The sequence below is a fragment of the Grus americana genome, chromosome 17 (assembly GCF_028858705.1).
Source record: "Grus americana isolate bGruAme1 chromosome 17, bGruAme1.mat, whole genome shotgun sequence".
Taxonomy (NCBI): domain Eukaryota; kingdom Metazoa; phylum Chordata; class Aves; order Gruiformes; family Gruidae; genus Grus; species Grus americana.
In genome coordinates this window covers 9,164,925-9,171,249 of record NC_072868.1, presented here as the reverse complement: position 1 = coordinate 9,171,249, position 6,325 = coordinate 9,164,925, and the positions used below count along the sequence as shown (strand labels likewise).

The following is a 6,325-nucleotide window of genomic DNA, read 5'->3' as shown; positions in this document are numbered from 1 at the left end:
GTGGGCTGCACCCCACTGGAACGATCCTTCTGCTTCGTGCTGTCGTGGAAGTACTGATTGTGCTCTGGTACACGTGCTGAGGCGAACACCTGAGTGAGAGGCAGTTTGCTGTGGCAATCCGTGGACCCTCTGTCGAGGAAATCTTTACATCCAAAGGAACTGGAACAGGGTGTTTTCTGTTTCAGGGCTGTGCTAGGTGAGGCCCTACAGTCTTCCGCTCTCCCCTTCTGCCATCTCACGTTCTTGGTTTGCATGGGAAGTACCGCTGTACAGTAAGCGTAAGCAAAGAGCTGCTCTGCAATGACGGTTCTCTACAGTCTTCGGATGTTACAGCAGAGCGTGGTGCCCAGTACAACGCTCTGCAGCTGCCTGTAGAGCTCTAGGTGGCTAACCGCGTACTGCATGGAGCCAGCTCGGAGCACGCATGAAGAGGAGGGGGGAAAAAAAGTGGCAGGTGCTGACCGAATGCCTTCTGCTGGTCTGCAGGAAGACGTGTGGCCCGAGGAACTGTGTGCCTGGCTGAACTCTTGGACCAGCTGATGGGACTGCCTCTCTTGGCTGGCTTGCCACAAACTTGTGTGAAACGTTGGAGGCTCCTAGAAGCTTGTTTCTGTGGCCAGCAATCTCTGCATTGCAGCCCTGCAATGAGGACCTTAATGTGACAACATCTGACCGCTCGCAAGCGTCTAGCTGTGCATCTGTGTGACGATCATCTAACATTTAAAGCAGTGTTTTTTCCTTTTTTTTATATTTTCATTCTTGGATGTATAAAGTGAATTATTTGACTCCTGTAAGTATCCTCTATGCATCTGTTTGATCATGTATTTATATGTTGTACACAGTACTGGCCAACTGTAAATGGATGTAATGTACATAGAACATAAAAGGTTCTTTTTTTTTTTTTTCCTTGGATTTTCAGGCTCTACAGCAGTATTGCATTAAAGTGGTGTTAGTTATTAATCTGCATCTGTAGTCAGAGCCACTGTATTCTGTCTTGCGTAACGTGAGGCTCAACATGCAAAGGTGTCTCTCGGTTCTGACGGCCTCTCTCTCTGCCCGGGTGTCCGTGCTACGTTGTGCCGGTGGGCTGTGATGTGCAGGCTCAAGGATGACTTGATGGGATTTGCCAAGTCGAGCGCACTCCATGGGTCACTCCTCTACACGATTGCCAGTTGTTGCTGTGACTGATCTAGAGCGTTGCTGTAGCTGCGTAGCGAGAAGGTGAATCCTTGTGCATCCATAGATTGAGAGCAAAACCGTGACTCTCATCCTCTCTGGAGCAATTACTTATCAAGAAGGAATTGTTTCAGTGAGGGGAGAAGTCAGCTGTTTTATTTAAGCAGGCAGTAGCAAGAATTATGGGGGTTTATTTTTATTTTTTCTTCTTGTCCCTTTTCTAGCTCTCTCCTACCTCCCTTGACCATGCACTTTTTTTTAACTGTGCAAGTCCCTGTTTGAGATGCAAGCCTGAGGGATGCAACAAGTTTAGTCTCTGAGATGGTTTATCCTTAACGCATCTGACAGCCTCGTATTGTGGGAAGGAGAGAGACCAACGCGGGTGTGCGCGTACGGCCCGGGCTGAACGGAACTGCGGTGTTGGTGAGGGCAGAGCGGAGGTGTGAAACCTGCTTACCAAAGATAGGGAGCGGAGCTGGGGGGTCTGGCTCTGCCTCCTTTGGGGCCACTGTAGTGTACGGATTGAACTGGTCTGGTTTGCAGAGCCCTCCGGGGGGGCCTGCTCATGTATGTCCCTTGTGGTATTGGAAAAATAAACACTGTAAAACCTGCATTTGTGGTTTCAAATCCTCTTTCTGAAATCATTCTCTGTGCTCTCTGAGGCAATATTGCTTTTCCTTTTCTCTTTTTTAACTGGGAGCATTCCAGAGCTCTGCTCAGATGATTAAAAAGGGGGGGCTGCAGCGCTGCGTTGCTGTTGCGGCTTCGTTAAATCATTTTTTCTGCTCTTGCAGAGAGCTGAAGGCAGTGCACCTACTGCAGACTCTGTGTGGCTCTTGGGAAATGGATACCCTGAAGGCTCCAAAAGCAGCAGCGTGGCTGGGGGGTGCTGCGGGAGCGACGGCTGCGGCTGCACAAGCCCCCCTGCAGCAACGGGGGGAGAGACCTGCCCTGCCTGTGGGCAGCAGCACCGAGACTGGCCCAGGTGTCACCAGGCGGGTCTCATGGCAGCTGTTTATGTGGATTTTATGTTACCGACCCAATTGTTGGATAAATGGATCTGAAAATGTTTTCTAAGGAGCACAGCAACAGTCCCAGTTATACCGTTCATTGAAACTACCTGTAAACTTCCCTTATTGATACATCCTTCTTCTCTCTTTTCTAGGTAGTAAGAACAATAACATGCATTATGAAGTGACTTGTCTGGGTTCTGGTCTCATTGCATGGATCTTCCGCAAGGCAGATGGTGATCTCATAAATCGGGCAGTGGGTTATGGGAGTGTTTAGATCTGTACAGTGATACAATATTGAACTTCCTTATGTTCTGTAGTGGTGCAGAACAGCGGCGATGGTGCCCTGGTCTCCCAGTTCCAGTTCTTCCACATCTCTAATGCCGGGGGTTTGGTGGGCATGAGTGCAGCAGCAGCGAAGCCTAACTGCTTCGGTCTGCTCGCTTTAAAAACCATGCTGAGAAGGAAAAGGGGGCAAAGCTGAGCATTGCTGTGTCCGAGTGCAAAGGGAAGCTTGGTCCCAAGCGTGGGAGAAGGTTTATGGTTTAAACTCTGCATTGTTCCCATCGGGAGCGCAGATTTATCCGTGTGTGAACATCGGTCCCGGCTGCAGCCCTTCAGCGGCAGGAACCAACCCATCAGGAACCTGCCGACCTCGGATGTCTCCTGCGCGCCGGCAGCGTGCTGTGGCACGAGCCACGGGTCTGCGCTAGTCCCGGAGCCGCGGCCAGGGCAGTGACTGGTCCGGCACCAGCTTTTTTTGGGAGAAAAAAGGCTTTTGTGGTCTTTGGTAGTTCATTGATGTTCTCCTGACTCTGGCAGACTTTGTCTGCAAACACAGGTGTGGTTAAAGACATCCAGGTAATCTATATATGCTAAAAATAAGTAATGCAGAAAATAAGCAGAGTTGTTACTTAGGTAAGCTTTAAAACTGCTAAATAACTGACATCAAGTTTTCTATTTTATTGAGGTGGTGGATGATGATGTCAGGATTAGGTACCTCTAGAATAGGGGAGCTTGGAGGTTGCAAGAGTAAAATCCTATTAATGTCACAATTTCACACAGAAGAAATAGAAATTAATTAAATTTTATTTCTCTGTGATATTTACCTGATAAATAATAGATTTTTCTCTCTCACAGACTATTTGCTGTTTGGGTCCGGCTCTGGACCGTCCTGGCTCTGTGGTGGAGCTGGCTGTGGACAGAGGGGACCTTCCAAGTCAGGCAAGACCCCTGCGACTGCAGGGCTGCGGGAGCAACGGCAGGTATTTCCAGAGGTACTGAAGGTCGGTTCACACACTGGTGTGACCGAGCACTGCTAATCCCCACGGTTTGCAGCCATCTCCCTTGCTCTGTTTGAAATTTGGGAGCAAAATTTATCCAGAGGCTTAGAGTTAATAAACCTGACTGTGTCATGGGCACACGGGAGATGCGTCCTACAAAAATCTCCTGCTAGCTCTGTGTGCACACACATACAGTAACTAATTAGTATGGAAGGTTCATTTGGGATGTGCTGTCCCCGGTGACTATTTACAAGCACAAACGTTCAGGTGGGGCCTTCTGGCCATCGCTCAAGGCTGCAGCAGCAGCAAACCTGGGGAAGGTCCTGGCCACACCGCACCGCAGGCACCCGTACGCGAATCGACGGGCAATGTTTCCACCAAAGCTGCAAACAGATTGGACTCATCTTCCCTGGGTCCTCCTGACTGTCAGCCACTGATGCAAGTCAGGAGATTTTTATCTACACAGTGCTTTGAGATAAAAGTTTTATGGATGCAAAGATTTATTATACTTAGTGAATAAAGCTGATAACGAAAATTCAGTATTTTCCATGAGGAGAGGGAGAACTTTCCACAAACTTCAATGAAAACTCCTTTTTTTTTTTTTCCACAAAAAACAGACACTTCACAAAATTAATTTTGTCAAAATATAAGTTAAGCATAAAATTTGTGACTAGCCCCACTTGTGAGTGCTAACGCTGCTCTCTATGGTACCCGTGGCTGTCTGTTAAGGAATGGAAAGCACAGCTTATGTCAAAATTACTGAAAGATGTATTTTTTTTCCTTATTTTTTTTTTAACACCTAAATTTAGATCCGCTGTGGTGACCAATCGCACCGACCTCTCGCACAGCGCGTAGGCTGGGGCTGGGGAGCAAACGTGGGCTGGTGATGGGGCGAGGGGCAGCGGCTGGTGCCGGCAGTGCCCAGCGGTGCTCGACAGTGGAGGAGAAAGCCCTTTTTGTTATACAGTGTTTATTAAGTAGATTCAGTCTTATATAGGATATACAGATTCAAAAGAAAAAAAAAAAAAAAAAAGGATTCCACATACTTATGAAATCAGTGCATTTAGCAAGTAATACCATGGAGATAACAGCTTGATTAACAGCTCATTGGTCTTTGTTAAGTGAGGGGAACAGGGAGTTGGCCTGTGCTAATCATTCCACAAACAGAACAGAATTAAGTTGCATCACATATATAATAGACACACATTCTAAGAATTAAAATATTAAGCCACATTTACTGGAAAAATCCACAGTATATAACACAAATAACTCTTATCAAGCTCGTTGAGGAGGAAGTGCTCATCTGCTTAAGAGCCACATTAAGTTGCATAGGTGCCTATCTGCAAAAATATCATTTCAAAATGAATCAATTGATTAAGCAATAAAGTGTCACCTTAAAAGCTGGATTAAGTGCCATATGCTTTCTATCCAAGCCCTCAGGAAAGCACCGACTTTCCAAAGAGCCATCTTCTGCTTCGTTTCGGAGCCCCCCGCCTCCCGAGGGAATGCGCTCCCACTCTTTCGATCTGAAATCAGTGGCCAGCTCGGGCGATTTCACCGTGTTCAGTAAAGTTATGCTTCCAATTATGCTGATGAGTGTTCCCCCCCCCCCCCTTCCTTGCAAGCCCCCTTGGCTCGAGCATTCTTCTGCGTTGGCTGAACCCTACGCTGAGCTCGGCAGCTTTCACCCTCCCGCCTCGACGTCAGGAGGAGGATGGTGAAACAGCAGCACCGTGCGACTCTGCCTGCCTGAGTTCGGTGCTTCAGTTAACTGAGCATCGTCTTAGCTCTCGTTTTGAATTGCAGCCAATCCTTAAATCGACTACTGGGAAAAAAAAAAAAACCAACAACCCAATACAACAGCTTGTGCAAAACCCCAAATTGCTTAAAGGGCGTTTCAATTTTGTGGGGTCTTCCTTAGGGTAGGTGTGTCAGTGGGTGAGTGAAGCTGTGGCTTGGTTAAGCAGACGAACTGGGTGAGGTGCATCTTCCTCTTCAACAGCAGGTCTTGCAGAACACACAGGGGCCGGGAGTTCTGTACATGTAAACAGTACACTTTCACTGAGTCCAAAATTAGGAGCAAAAATACAAAGGTTCACATTGGTCTTAGGTAGATACAGGCGAAGAACTGAGCTGTACAGCTCCGAAACAACCAAACAAAAGTTTCTAAAGCACCACTAAAATATATAAAAATCAGACCATGGACGGATTGTAGTTGGTATTCTGGTGAAATACTATGCTACCTTGTAAAAAGTTTTACAAAAAATTACAAATCAAAAGTATATTAACCCTCTGAGTTCAAAGCAGCATTTTTTTTTCATGAACTGGTACTAAATCCGACGGCCACTCGTGGGAGGGAAGTGGCCCTTTGGATCGGGGAGGTACAAGTTACGTCTGCTCGCAATCCCGGGAACGCTCTCCCATGTAGAAACACCGTCATGGGAACCGCACATCCAGGGCAGGATGGTTGTGTTTAAAATAAAATAAAATAAAATTTTAAAAAAATCTATTTTCTCGACCAGTGATTAGCTTTTCTTAAAGAAAACCAAGAACATCCAGACCATTTGCTAACCCAGCATTCTCCTTCCACCTCTCAGAATATCTGGAGAGCCGGTGTATTCTGCTCCTGCTCATTCCTTCTCGTTGAGAACCCGGACTAGCGATTCCTGACCCCGTCCTGCCTAGTGAGAGCGCAGGAATGTGGCTGTGAAACAGTCCTGGAGCACAGAAGAGCCGCAACTGAGCATGGATCAGCTGAAGAGCACTGAGATGTCTGTGGAGCTCGCTCCAAAGAAACTATAAAGCTGCGGCTCACACAAAAAAAAAAAAAAAAAAAAAAAAAGAAAGAAAGAAAAA

At 47.0% G+C, this 6,325-nt stretch overlaps 1 long non-coding RNA gene across 1 annotated transcript; it reads left to right on the top strand.

The window, feature by feature from the left end:
• The first annotated feature begins 3,001 nt into the window (after window positions 1-3,001).
• On the top strand, window positions 3,002-6,325 carry LOC129214292 (uncharacterized). The gene is made up of 2 exons (XR_008579652.1): window positions 3,002-3,463; window positions 6,067-6,325. It is a non-coding gene; the product is annotated as an uncharacterized LOC129214292 (long non-coding RNA).